The sequence below is a fragment of the Callorhinus ursinus genome, unplaced genomic scaffold (assembly GCF_003265705.2).
Source record: "Callorhinus ursinus isolate GAN/ISIS: 27379988/994484 unplaced genomic scaffold, GSC_fseal_2.0 scaffold88, whole genome shotgun sequence".
Taxonomy (NCBI): domain Eukaryota; kingdom Metazoa; phylum Chordata; class Mammalia; order Carnivora; family Otariidae; genus Callorhinus; species Callorhinus ursinus.
Genome location: NW_027397150.1, coordinates 1,095,868 through 1,110,918, shown reverse-complemented (window position 1 = coordinate 1,110,918; position 15,051 = coordinate 1,095,868). Strand labels below are relative to the sequence as shown.

Here is a 15,051-nt window from a genome sequence, read left to right as displayed (position 1 = left end):
GGAAACAAATTTTAATGTCTTCTAAGGTCAAAATGCATCTGCCTTCGTGCAGGTGTCAGGTGTGGTGGGATAACCATGTCTGTTCCTTGTCTAGGTATTAAAGGATTAGAATCAAGCTACTAATGTTTTCATGTCTCCGACTATAGTTGATACCAGCCCCCCCCCCCATCCAATTCTTCATACCCGAAGCCCCCTGGTTGTTTTGTGTTTAGCCAGCAGGGACCCAGAGCTGTCTACAGAAAGCCCACAGGGCCTCACCTTGCTGAAAATCTCCACGAGTCCGGATCCTGAGGTCTTCTTCAGAAATGCAGGAATCACTGCTTATTTTGCTTGAGGAGGAAGATAAATCAACAAAGCTCTCGGAGACTGAACTGCAGGCTGTGATAATCTCCCGAAGGGCAGAGGAAAAAGAAGTATTTTGAAAGATAACAAACACAGATGGCACTGCTTAGAGTCACTGAAAACTTCACTGGTGGTGGTTTCCTGAAACTGCACTGTGCCCTGGAGAGAGAAGTTGCAACACGATTTTGAGACACCTCCCTCCCATGCTCTTAGCTTTCGATTTCATTAGTCAGAGAAAATAAACAGTTTCCTTTCTGTACTTAATCAAAATGAAAGATTATAGCAAAAGTATAATTGAGTTTTTGTTACAAATGTCAGTAGATGGAAGGAGTTCCAACATTAGAACTCCAGCAGACTTACATGTGGGTCATTAGAAACCTATATTCCCGTAAATGACACTCAAATGTAAGAAAAATTAAGATGAGTCACCAGGCTGCTTATCCCTCATTTCCTGTTCTCAGAGTGGTAGGAGGAGATGTTGGAAGAGGCATCTCTTTCTACCAGTACTTGACTGTACCTCCAGGAAGAGGGTAGGTCGGCTATGAAATCACTCTTGGTTTAAATAGTGCTGGAAGCACTCACCCAGTTAATAACTGACACACCTGGAGCTTGACAGACGTAGGTCATTACGAATATGTGAATCCTTCCTCAAAGATATAGCAAGGAAGTTACCCTCTCAACTATGTCTAGGCTACTTTACCTCACTAATAAAATTAATGATCACTCACATTTTCTGCATTATTCATGGAGAAAACACAGGTGGGTAGTAAGCTCATATCATGGCAGCATAAGCTTTTGTAATTTCTGGAAGAACACTGAACCTCTGGACTGAGAAGGGCTTGATAAACCTCTTGTTCTGTGGTGTTTTTTCTGTGAAGGACAGTGGATGCATTCCAGAGTACCATAAACAATGACATGTCAAATAAATGGCATCAATCAGCTGACATGATGGTTGAAACCCACCAGCCGATCTGCAAGTAGGATGAAGCCAGGGCTGGAAAAGGATCCCAAAGGATAGCTGGTGTTGGTGAATGATCCGAGGTCATCTAAAGAGAAGAAAGCTGATTATTTTAATCCAGACTGTAGTAGTGGAGTGGAGAGCTGAAGTCTAGATGTGGGAGCATCTGAAAGCATGAGTAAAGTCATGGGAAGGTGAGAGGGATCTGGCGGGATCCCCACAAGTACCTGTGGGTGTTCCCTCCTTCTTTTCAAGGCTATAGGTTTTTATGGTGCAGGGAGCTGGTCTTAAGATAATGGGTGGAGAGGGACATTAGGGAGGTCAGAGAGGACCCCATCCCAGAGATCAGAGGATAGAGGACACTGGGGGGAATGACGATATCAGGATATTTTCCTGCCCCTTTTCTTGTCATCAGTTCATGTGGAATAACGTCCTTGTGACTCCAGCAAGCAACACGCAGATAACTGTCATCAATAAGGACAATTCAGAGCAATGTTCCATAATTCATTCAGTACAGTTGTAATTATAATAGATGAAACAACAGAATGTTAAAAGAAATGTGCATTTTCCTGACTTACAGGCAGTAGCCAAACAATTGGTGATTTATGCTGTCATGCAAAAAGCTCACTAGTAGAACATACAAGAACTCTTGATACAGAGAAAAATGGATACACTTACATGACTCTTTATTATCTGAAGTATTAATTCACATAGTCAAAATCCTCAGGAAAAGTCCCCACCGGATTAATGTCCTGTGGGCCAAACCTAATACACTCTCTGTTTTTGTGAATAAAGTTTTATTGGAACACAGGGGCGCCTGGGTGGCTCAGTCAGTTAAGCGGCTGCCTTTGGCTCAGGTCATGATCCCAGGGTCCTGGGATCGAGCCCCGCATCGGACTCCCTCCTTGGCGGAGAGCCTGCTTCTTCCTCTCCCTCTGTCTGCCGCTCTGCCTACTTGTGCTCTCTCTGTATGTCTGTTAAATAAAAATCTTTAAAAAAAAAAAAAAAGGAACGCAGATATGCTCATTTACTTATGCATTGTCTATGTCTGTCTTCATGATGCAACTGTGGAGCTGACTAGCCACAGAGCCTAAAGTTTCACTATATGGCTCTTTATAGAAAAAAATTTTTGTCAACTTGCACCCTAAGCCATCAGTCTAGGACATAGCAGAGGGAATCTAAGGAGAAAAGCAGAAGTAAGTAAAAGAAAATCACATCAGGAAACCATGATCAGGCCTTCTCAAATCCACACTGGGCCCATGGAGAACGGCTTAGTGATAAAGTTTGTGTCTAAAGTGTATAAATTGTTCCCTTTGTTTGTGCTCGGGGCTCAGACCTTTGCAGACCTCTCTCCTCTGAGCCCACCAGTGTTCAATAAACCTCCTATCCTCCAAGATCTCCAGGTGCTGCTTCCGTCAGGCAATCCAGTCCAGGTCCTGTAACATTTGGTTCCCTGACTGGGAAACCCAACAACGCTGGCCCATTGTTGCCCCCGGTTTGGGGGCAACGGCGGGGCGGTGACTGAATGAGGGATGATTGAAATGGAGAAGGCGCGCCCTGCCTGATTTTCGGCAGTCTCCCGCCCCGGTCACCTCAGGCCAACCCCGCTCCACTCTTCCCGCCAGACTTGAGGAGACTTGGCAGGTAAGGACCAGGTCCCAACACTGGATTCCAGTAAGGCCATGGGCTCCAGGACCCAGACAGGCCCACCTCCATTGGGGTGGAAGGGGAGCCTGATCACCTCCCAGAGACCTCTTAGAGCTCTCACAGATAGGGATTCCCAGGGAGGGAATGTAATAACTTCTGGAGTGTGAATGTGTGAGTGAATGTGCAGTCTGACCTGGCTTGCTCAAGCAGACTGATTCTGTGACTCCACGGGTGGGCACCCTTACGGTCCCCAGAAGCCTACAGAGTCTATGTGGGCCCATCTGTGATTCCATGGTGAAAGGCATACAGTCTATGGTGGCATCTGAATAGTTTCTGATCATAAGTCACAACAATGAGACCCCTACAGTTAAGCCTCACCTAAGCTCTTTCGGAACATGGCCAGACAGGCATCTGATTGGTCTCCTCACCTCAGGAGGCACCCCCCGCTTTGTCTGTCTCTGCCACTGCACATGGGGACATCACCATGGGGTCAGGGCAGAGTAAACCTATGGCTCTAGAGACCATGATCAAAAATTTCAAGAAGGAGTTTTTGGGAGACTATGGAGTCAGGATGAACCCCGGCAAGTTGAGAACCCTATGTGAATTGGAATGGCCCACCTTTGATGTTGGGTGGCCTTCAGAGGGGACATGGGATGCCCCAATGATTCATCGAGTATGGTGAGTTGTAACAGCAGAACCAGGACACCCTGACCAGTTTCCGTACATTGACTCCTGGCTAGGAGTTGTTCAGACCCTTCCCCACTGGGTGCAATTCACTTGAGTCTTAATCACCTCATCCAAGCAACCTAAAGAAAATCAGCAAATGCCCCAGTATCCACAAATCCTAGCCAGATATCCCAAGGATGAACCGACCCTGGCCCCACCGTATGTACCCCCAAGACCATCCACACCTGGCCCTTCAGCTCCAGACACTCTGCCACCATCGGTTTTACTGGTGCCCCCAGGCCCAGAAGATCCACTGGTGCCCCCAGGCCCAGAGGATCCACCAGCACCCCCAGGCCCAAAAGATCCACTATCTCCAGGACCAGCAACCAGGCTGTGCCCCAGTCAAAATGAAGGTGGGGGGCCAACCAGTGACTTTTATGGTTGATACTGGGGCCGAGAACTCTTGTCACCTCCCCAGTGGCACCTTTCATCAAAAGGACTGCGACCATCCTTGGGGCCACCGGGATGTGGGCAATACAACAGCCCTTTTGCCAGACTCACCAGTGTGAACTCGGGGGCACAAGGTCCAACATGAATTCCTTTATCTGCCTGATTGCCCCATCCTTCTCCTGGGCCGAGACATACTCTCCAAGCTTAGGACTCAAATAACCATTGAGCCCACAGGACACACTAGCCTCTGATTGAACCCAAGGCAAGAGGAGACGGGGTCTCTAATACTAGCAATTACCATGCCAAGGGAAGAAGAATGGAGGCTATTCTGTGCCCAGGCCCAACCTAGCAGCCTGCCGGAGTTCAAACTTGCCTTCCCTTCAGTATGGGCTAAAAACAACCCATCTGGACTAACCCAGAATCAGGCCCCTAACATTGTTGAACGGATCCCAGGAGCCCAACCTCAGAGGCAAACGCAATACCCCCTTCCACAAGAAGCTAAGATCAGCATCCAAGAACATCTGACCAAACTCAAAGAAGCAGGTATTCTAGTCAAGTGCCAGTCAGCCTGGAATACCCCACTCCTGCCAGTCAAGAAGCCGGGAGGGGGATACTGACCAGTTCAAGACCTAAGGCTATCAACAAGGTGACCATCTCTCTGCACCCAGTGGTCCCGAATCCATACACCTTCCTTGGCCAAATCCCAGGGTCGGCCAGATGTTTCACTTGCCTAGATTTGAAGGATGCCTTCTTCTGCCTCCACTTAGCCCCCAGAGCCAGCCACTGTCTGCCTTTGAAGGGACTGAACCTGATACAGGGCGCCAGATGCAACTGACTTGGACGCGCCTCCCGCAGGGGCTTAAAAACTCACCAACCCTCTTTGGGGAAGCGCTGGCCATGGACCTCACCTGCTTCCCAAGAGAGGCCACCTGATGCACCCTCCTCCAGTATGTGGATGACCTCCTCCTCACCAGTGACACCCAAGAAGACTGCACAAAAGGCACAAAGGCCCTCCTACAGCTCTTGTCAGACTCGGGATACCGAGCCTCATGGAAGAAGGCGCAAAGCTGCCAACAACAGGTCTGATACCTCAGTTTCCTTCTCACCCAAGGGAAGACAGAACTAGGGCCAGAGAGGAAAATGGTCATCATCTTCCTGCCACAGCCCCAGACAAAAAGGGGCCTACGAGAATTCCTGGGGGCTACAGGATTCTGCCACATCTGGATGCCTGAGTTCTCGGCAATAACAAGACCCCTTTATGATCTCTTAGGGGGACCAGATCGAGAACCCCCTGCCTGGACTGAGGAAGCAGAAGCCGCTTTCACAGAGATAAAGATTATTCTGGGGTGGGCACCAGCCCTGGGCCTACCAGATGTAGAAAAACCCTTCAATCTCTTTGTGCATGAAAAGGAAAAAATAGTGCTCAAGATACTCACCCAGACTGTTGGACCCTGGCAATGGCCAGTTGCTTACCTGTCAAAGAAGCTGGACCCCGTGGCAGCAGGATGGCCGCTGTGCCTCAGGGCGCTGGCAGCCACAGTCCTACTCATCAAGGAGGTGGACAAACTTACCCTGGGGCAAGAACTTAATGTCAAGGTCCCCCATGCAGTTGTGTCCCTCATGAACGCACAGGGACACCGCTTCCTTTCCAACTCTCAGCTAGCACAATACCAAGGGCTCCTCTGCAGAAACCTGTGGGTCATCCTCAAAACAGTAAGGACATTAAATCCAGCAACCCTTCTCCCCAAGGAAGAGGGGAAACCAGACCACGACTCCTCCGAGGTGACTAATGAAGTGTACGCGAGCTGTCCAGATCTGCAGGATCAAGCCATAAAGAATCCAGAGCTCACGCTGTTAAGTGATGGCAGCAGTTACCTACAAGAGGGTGCCCGGGTTATGCAGTAACCACAACCACTGAAGTCCTAGAAGCTAAGGCATTACCAACTGGATGGTCAGCTCAACAGGCTGAATTATATGCCTTAGTCTGAGCCCTCACCCTTGGTGAAGGCAAGCGAGTCAATGTCTATACTGATTAGGTACATATACATGGAGCATTCTACAAGGAAAGGGGCCTCTTAACCACAGCAGGAAATGTTATCAAGAACAAGGAGATACTGAGACTCCTCGAAGCCATCTGGCTTCCAAAGGAAGTAGCAATCCTGCACTGTAGGGGACACCAGAAAGGAGATGACCCCATAGTGTGGAGAAATCGTCTGGCAGATGAGGCAGTCAAGACTGCAGTGGTGAGGTGAGGACACGGACAGAGCCCCTTCCCTCACCATGGCCCTAACACACCTGGAAGAAGTCCCTCCACCCAGTTACACTAAAAAGGAGAAGGAATGGGCCATGGCTGAGGGAGCCACCCTGACTGAAAAGGGATGGTGGATGATGCCAGAAAGGCACATCTTTGTTCCAACAGCAACTGGAGGGCATCTAATCAAGGAATACCACCAACTCACTCATCTGGGAAAAACTGCATTAGAGGTACTTCTCAAGAAGCACTACTACATCAGTCAGCTGCCAGCACTATGCCGAGCAACGAGGGAATGATGCATGACATGTGCTAAAAATAATGCTTGGTCTGCACCACAGCCCCCGCCAGGTGTCCAGAGGATGGGAGCAACCCCCTTCAAAGATCTAGAGGTAGACTTCACAGATGTGCAGCCGAGCAGGGGGTTCAGATATCTCCTAGTAATAGTATGCACATACTCTGGGTGGGTCGAAGTTTCCCGACCAGGACGGAGCAAAGCCGGGAAGTAGCTAAAGTCCTCATGTGGGAGATCGTGCCCTGGTTCGGTCTGCCATTAACAATCCATAGTGACAATGGACCCACATTTGTGGCAGACATTGTACAGGTCTTGACCAAATATCTCAACATCACCTGGAGACTCCACACTGCTTATCAGCCCCAAAGGTCAGGGGAAGTAGAGCGAATGAATCGCACCCTCAAGGGGACCTTAGCAAAGTTTTGTCAGGAGACTAACCTCCCATGGCTGAATCTGTTACCCCTAGCTCTCCTGTGTCTTGCTGCATGCCTGGGACATTAGGTTTCTCCCCATTCGAATTCATATATGGACAGTCTCCCCCATGCTTGGGAAGTCTTCAAGGAAACTTGCATCAGGTTGGAGATAAAGGGATAAAGGAGCAGCTTCAGGCCCTGGGGGCCACCCTAAATAAATTACAAAAGTACACCATTGAGAGGGCCCCAATCTCCTTAGGGTCTCAGGTACACTCCTTCCAGAGAGGGGACTCAGTTTGGGTCAAAGATTGGAAGAAAGACCCCCTCAAACCACAGTGGACAGGGCCCCACACTGTTGTTCTAACCTCCCCTACTGCCCTCAAGGTCTCAGGTGTCACCCCGTGGGTCCACCACTCCCGAGTGAAGAAAGCTCATCATTCAGATGAGGAGCCGTGCCAGTGGAGAGTCCAGCCAGACTTCATGCACCCACTCCGGCTTCACCTTCAAAGAGACCCCACCGACTGATGGTCACCTGCTCACCGTGGTATCTGGCTCTGATTGGTGTGATTTCCCTCATCTTGGGAGTTGCACTCCACACTGTTGACCGGGCTGGACTTTCTCCCAGAGGCTTACTATTGTCATTGCTTATTGGGTGTCCCTAGGGTGTATTACTGCACTTACTTGTCCACAGGTTTCATCTGCTGATGGGTTAACATGATGGCTCCCTCTACCTAAGGTCATAGATCCCACTTTTACTGGCCCTCTGCTGTCTACTCCTGAGCGCATTTCACCATGGTTTTCCTGGCCCCAGTCAGTCCTAGTCTTCTCCTACCTGGTGTGCTGTTCCTCCTCAGTGCCTGTAGCTTGCCCAGCCAGGCAAGGGGGGCAAACTCTTGTATCACTGTTACTGGCAAATGGACTTTTCAGCTTATCCCCCTCAATCCTGCACCAGTGCCCCCACTAACTTCTTCCACTGGGGTGGGCACACACCAAGGGTTAACCTCCATTTTGATGGATTCCAGCTTCTTGATACCTCCTGGGAACCTCATAGACGGTGTTCCTACCATAGCCCTCACTCAGGTTACTGGCTGGTAGATATCTACATCTGTGGGGGCCCTACGCCTCAACAGCCAAACACCTGCCCTCACTTCTGCTTGCAATCCTGGGGATGTAAGTCATGGGTGGCAACTTGGCCGAGAATGGAACGATGGTCCACCAGGTGGTGGCACCTCAAACAGTGTAGTGACATCTGGATTTCCTTGTCATGCAATGCCACCCCATCCTCTTGCTCTAACGATCACTGTATACCTCTCACCCTCTCAGTCTTAGAATCCAATGCCACATTATGGGCTACAGGAAATCATTCTCCTGTTGGGCCAATATCACCCTATGGGAACCAACCCCATGGCCAAGTTTATGATTAAGTCGATGTTCACTCCAAGCCTTACAGTCAACCCCCAGAGTCAGACAGAAAATAACTTGCCCTGGCACATCCCTGGGTCCCCCATCCACATGCAGCAAGCATCTATAGTGCAACCGTTAGGTATGATTAACGCCTCCCACCAAGTGCTTAACCACTCGAATCCACCCTTAGTGTCTGACTGCTAGATCTGTATAAAGCCCGGTCCTGACACTGGATTGGTGTCATCCCCAACCAGTCTACCATGCCACCTCCCACCTCAGCACTGGGGACCTCAGATTATCCCTTTCTGGCTCCGGTACCGCTGTATGGCAACTCTTCCTCTCCCATCATGGGCCACAGTCAGGTCTGTGCGCCTAACAACACTTTTCTGGCTTGTGATCAAGGTGTATACATCGGCATCACCCCGTACGATCAATCATGCACGCTTGTCAGTCTCTTACCCGATCTTTCAGTCCTCCCTGGGAGCGATGCCCCACTCATATGGAGACCTCTTAGCCACCCTCGATGCTCCCCTGTGGCTGTCCCTCTTATTGTGAGCCTGCTGGCTGCATCAGGTGTTGCCTTCAATGCCACTGTCGGGATGTCTCAGATTCAGTACCGGGGTTAACTCAACAACTCACAGTGGATTTTTCCGCCCTCACTCAGTCAGCCCTGGCCCTGCAGTGCCAACTGGATTCACTGGCTTCAGTGGTCCTCCAAAACAGGCGTGGGCTCGACTTGCTCACAGCTGCACAAGGGGGGCTCTGCCTCTTCTTACAGGAGGAATGTTGTTTCTATGCTAATGAGTCAGGGGTGGTCCAAGAAACTCTGACCCAGTTACAGGAACGAGTACATTGCTGGTGGGAAACACTCCAGCAGACAACTTGGTGGGATACCCTCTCACAATGGCTCCCTTGGTTCGCCCCTCTCGTTGGCCCCTTCCTATTGCTTCTCCTCATAGTAGCATTTGGTCCTTGTATTTTTAATGCCCTTACTAGGTTTATTACTACTCAAATTGCTAAAATCAGACTCCATTTACTCCTTACTCATTATCGCCCTTTAGAAGATGAAAATCATGCCCTCTAAACTAGTTGTTTAAAGGGGCATCAAAGGGGGGAATTATAAGGAAAATCAGTGTCCTAAGATGGCCGACCAAGCCAGCGAGAGAGTCCCAGTCCTTGCCCTGGGGCTCTTCCGGGTTATTCTCCCTGCTCTGCTTCCCCCACACACCAATCCGGGTTCTCCCTGCTCTGCTTCCCCCGCGCACCAATCAAGGTTCTTCTCCTTGCCCTGCCACAAGTGCCAAGTATGCGGAAGTAGAAGTGTATAAATTGCCCCCCTTTGTGCATGGGGCTCAGACCTTTGGAGACCACTCTCCTCTGAGCCTGCTGGCATTAAATAAACCTCCTATCCTCCAAGATCTCCGGGTGTCAATTGGTTTTTGTTGGGCGATCCAGGCCAGGTTCCATGACATCAGGAGAAAGCAAACCTTCGATGCTTTGATCTTGGCTTTCCAGCCTCAAGAACACTGAGAAAATAGATTTCTACTGTGTAAGCCATCCCGCCCCCCCCCCCCCCCCAGTCTGTATATTTTGTTAGGGCAGTTCTAGCAAAGGAATCCAGGAAGAGTGGCAAAATCCTTATGCTAAAGAGCTGGAATAAAGCCTGCTAGAGTGGGAGGCTTGGGTGTCTTGATTTATGAATTTGCGGGACCACTGCTCACCCAAACAACATGGTTTCTCAGGGAAGTTGACTTCTTCCAAGGAAATGAAAAGCATGATAGAGGTTTACATGTGCAATCAGTCTTGTATCGCTGAGAAGAAGCACGTGGTCCCAGGAGGCACTATCACTTATTACGTAGTGCTAGATTCAATTTTTAAGTATTTAATAAATTATGTTTACATTTACATTCATGAGAGATGTTGGCCTTTATTTCTCTTTTTGCTTGATCTTTATCTAATTTTGGTATGACGGTGATGTTGGCATTTCTAAAAGTATGTGTTTAAGATTAGTAATACTTCCTCTTTAGCTGTTTGCTAGAATTCATCAAGTGTTTATTCCCAGAGCTTTTATTGTGGAAAGATTTTTGTTACAGATGAATTTCCTTGCATAGATATAGGGACATTCAGATGTTCCATTTCTTTATGAGGCAGTTTCAGTAAGCTGTGTCTTACAGGAATTTTGTCCATTGGATCTTAGTAACCAAACCTACTGTCCTAAAGTTGTTCAAGTATTCTTTTTATTATCTTTTAAATATCTGTAGGATCTGCAGTATCACCAGAAGTGGCCATGTCTATCATCTCCATATTGGACATGAGCAGTCCCGCTAGACAGACTGTCTCTGAGGAAGGATATGCAGGGAAGCCAGAAGTCCAGAGGGGAGGTGAAAGGAGCCCAGAGGGCCTGAACCTTCTGGCACATGCAGCCAGAGTGAACATTAAGCACAGTTCAACACTAAAAGTGTGTTTACTTTGTTCCTATTACCAGATAAATCATGTCTTGCTTTCAACAAAACATTATGGGGCTTGTCAACAGACAAGGAAAAACAGTCTGAAGAGAGAAAACCAGCATCAGAGCCAGATTCAGATATGACATCAATGTTGAAGTTATCAGACAGGGAATCTAAAATAACTATGATTAATATGGCAAGGCCTTGTATTCACTTCTAGGCATGCCATGAAGAAACTCCCACACACTGGTGGCTTAAATAACAGAAATTTATTTTTTCACAGTTCTGGAGGCTGGAGTCCAAGATCGAGGTACCAGCAGGGTTGGTTTCCTCAGAGGACTCTCTCCTTGATGTGCAGATGGCCATCCCCTTCACAGGGTTGTCCCTCTGTCCTTGTACTGCTGACATCTCTCTTTGTGCGTCCACATTTTCTCTACTTATAAGAACACCCATGAGACTTAGACTTAGGGTGGGTTAGGGACCCACCCATGACCTCATGTAGCCTTAATTGCCTCTTTAAAGGCTCTATCTACAAATACATTGCAAGGTACTGCCTGTTAGGGCTTCAACATAGGCATTTTGGGGGTGGGGGGCCACGTTAGCCCATGGCAGGGCTCTGATGGAAAAAGTAAAAAACATGCAAACATAGGTGGGTGCTATAAACAGAAAGATGGAAACTAAGAAAGAATCAAAAGGAAAATCAAGAAATAAAAAATGTTGTGACAGAAAAGAAAGGTATTCAGTAGAGTGGACACAAACAAAGAAAGGATCAGTGAGCTTAAATAGGTCAATAGAAACTTCTTACACTGAAATGCAAAGAGAAGGGCTCCTGGGTGACTCAGTCATTAAGTGTCTGCCTTCAGCTCAGGTCATGATCCCACAGTCCTGAGATTGAGCCCCACATCGGGCTCCCTGCTCAGCGGGAAGCCTGCTTCTCCCTCTCCCACTCCCCCTGCTTGTGTTCCCTCTCTTGCTATGTCTCTTTCTGTCAAATAAATAAATAAAATCTTTAAAAAAAAGAAATACAAAGAGAAAAAGAAAGAAATAAAAACCAGAATGTCCAATATTTATGACATAACATCATAAGATGCACATATGCATAATTGGAAAAACAAAAGGTAAAGAAAAAGGCACTGGAACAGAAAAATATTTAAAAGAATGATGGCAAAGAAATCTCTAAGATCAATGACAGACACAGAACCATAGATACAGGAAGTTCAGACAATGTCAAATATGATAAATACCAAAAATTCACACCTAGGCATGTCATTTTCAAATGACAGAAGACAAAAGACAGAGAAAATCATGAAAGACATCAAAGAAAAATACAACACCCTGTCTACAGAGGAACAAAGATAAGAATGTCATGGACTTCTTATCAGAAATGTTGAAGAAGAGGGTGAAATGAAATATTTAAAATGTTGAAGAAAAAAACCTATCAATCTAGAATTCTGTATCCACAAATATTATCCTTCAAAAGTGAATAAGAAATAAAGGCTTTCTTAGCCAAACAAAAACTGAGGGAATTTGCTGTCCACAGACCTGCCCTACAAGAAACGTTAAAAGTTCTTCAAGGAGAAGAAAAATGATATGAGTCAGAAATTCAGATCTCCATGAAGAAAGGAAGAACATCAGAGAAGAATAAATAAACATAAAATATTTTGCTTTTCTGATTCTTAATTGATCTAAAAGACAACTGTCTGTTTCAAGTGATAATGGTAATGATGTGGTCTGCAGGGATGGTGAGTGACTGGCACAAGTGCTATAAATGTGGGATGGAGGGCTAGGGGATGCTCTGCTGTGAGTTAACCACATTATACAGGAAGCAAATGAGTGCTGTCTGAAGACAGATTTGGATGGTTTAAAAACCATTCTGGAAACTCTCAAATAACTAACTGAAAATTTTCTTAGTTGAAATGCTAAGTTAAAACCAAGGTAGGCAGAAAAAACAGGGGCAGAGGAACAAAGAACAAATGCAATGAATAAAAAACAAATATAAACATGGTAGTTATCATTCTAACCTTGTCAATAATCACCTTAAATGCCAATGGTCTAAATACATCAATTAAATGAGAACCGAATTCTACATTTTCTACAAGAAATCCACTTTAAAGGTAAAGACTCAGGTTAAAAGCAAAAGAATAGAGATAGGTACACTGGACTAATACTGATAAAAATGAAATGGAGCAGCTGTATTGAATGATGAGGCGGATTTCAGAACAATGAAAATTTTCAAGGTTACAGATGGTCATTACATAATGATAAAGGGGTAAATCCTTCATGAAGACAAAACAGTTCTAAATGTGCATGCACCTAACAGAGCATGAGAATACATGAGGCAAAAACTGACATATACCTATATGTACATGTCTCTCTTATAGACATGTATTCACAACTTAATATTGTACAGAGTATTTTCTCTCCCCTAAAAATCTCCCATGCTCTGTCTGTTCATCCTTCCTCCCTCCCTTTCCCCTGGCAACCACTGAGTTAGAAAGTATGCCTTCTGCTTCAGTTTTATTGAAGAGATTGTGGGGAATTGATAGAATTTCCTCTTTGGGAAAGGAGAATTCACCATTGAACCCCCTTGGACGTGGTGCTTTTGTTTTGGAAGATTATTATTAATTCAGTTTCTTTAAGTAATACAAGCCTACTCAGATTCCCTACTTATCTTGTGTGACTTTTGATAGGTTGTGTCTTTTAGGCAATTGTCCTATTTTATCTGGGTTATTAAATTTGTGGACACAGAGTTGTTCATAACATTCCTTTATTTTTCTGTTAATTTCCATGGGATCAGTGGTTTGGCCCCTTGGTCGTTTCTGATGTCAACAACTTGTGTCTTCTCTCTTTTTTTCTTGGCTTACCTGCCTAGGGATTTATCAGTTTTATTGATCATTTTAAAGAACCAGCTTTCGATTCTTTGATTTCTTGTTTTCAATTTTATTGATTTCTACTCTAATTTTATTATTTTTGTTTTGTTTGAATTTAATTTGCTTTTCTTTTTCTAGTTTCCTATGGTAGAAGCTGAGATTATTAATTTTAGATCATTTTTCTTTTATAATTCATGGATTCTCCCTTTCAGCACTGCTTTTGTTGCTTTCCATATATTTTAACATGTCATATTTTCATTTCATTTTGTTCTAAATATTTTCAAATTTCTCTTGAAGCTTCTTCTTTGACCCATGTGTTATTTAGAACTCTGTTGTTTACTTTCTATATGTACTGTTGGTATTTTTAAGCTATTTTTGCATTATGGATTTCTAGTTTAATTCTACTGTGGTCTGAAAGCAGACATTGTATGATTTCTATTCTTTTAAATTTGTTAAAGTGTGTGTTTTGGTCCAGGATGGAGGTATGTCTTGGTGAATGTTCCACAGGAGCTTGAGAGAATATGTGTTCTCTGTTGTTGGATGAAGTATTCTTGATGTCTATTAGATCCAGGGATCAATGGTGCTGTTTGATTCAACTATACCCTTACTTATTTTGTGCTTGCTGGATCTGTCATATGCTGGTAGGGGACATTGAAATCTCCAAGTATAAAAGTGGATGATAATCTTTGAATGTCTCATCTGTCTCAACACTATCACTTTATTAGCCACAAACACTTGAGGATTACCTTTAAAAAGGCTTTTTTTTTTTTTTAATAAATCATTCCATGTCTCCTCTTTTTCTTATCTGGATTTCTGAAGTTGCCTACTGAGCTGTGCTGTTAGACCAGCTCTTTAATTTTAATAGCATTTGCCAATTTCCATGGTGTAACTACTACTACCCAGGTTGGTTTCATGATGCCCAATGTTTATTCACTGTGTGCAAAATCCCTAAATATTTGACAGTCAGCTCTTTACATTTGTGGAATGAGAAGAGGCCACCATGCTGTCACTGCCAATTTATGTCCCTACCTCCAAACATGGCCTCCCTTTGCTAGAATACTTTTTTACTAAAATGCCAAAATAATTTCTTTCTTTTTTAAAAAAGATTTATTTATTTATTTGAGAGAGAGAGAGAGAGCGTAAGGGGGAGGGGCAGAGGGAGCGAGAATCCCAAGGAGAGTCTGCACTTGCATGGAGCCCAATGTGGGGCTCGATCCTAGTACCCTGAGATCACTACCTGAGCAGAAAACAAGAGTCTGAGGCTTAACCAACAGTGCCATCCAGGTGCCCCCAAAATAATTTCTTTTA

The 15,051-nt window shown here is 45.7% G+C and overlaps 1 protein-coding gene across 4 annotated transcripts in view; it reads right to left on the bottom strand.

Moving 5' to 3' along the window:
• Nucleotides 1-15,051, bottom strand: part of LOC112814959 (interferon-activable protein 203-like) — a 90,971-nt gene that overhangs the window by 44,766 nt on the left and 31,154 nt on the right. For 3 of the 4 annotated variants that reach the window (XR_003205899.2, XM_073888210.1, XM_025860742.2), the window contains exon 1: nucleotides 259-508. The exons of the other annotated variant lie outside the window; for it this stretch is intronic. The gene's annotated coding sequence lies outside the window, so the exon portion shown is untranslated. Of the gene's footprint in view, nucleotides 1-258; nucleotides 509-15,051 lie in introns of those variants that run through there. 4 annotated transcript variants of the gene reach the window in all.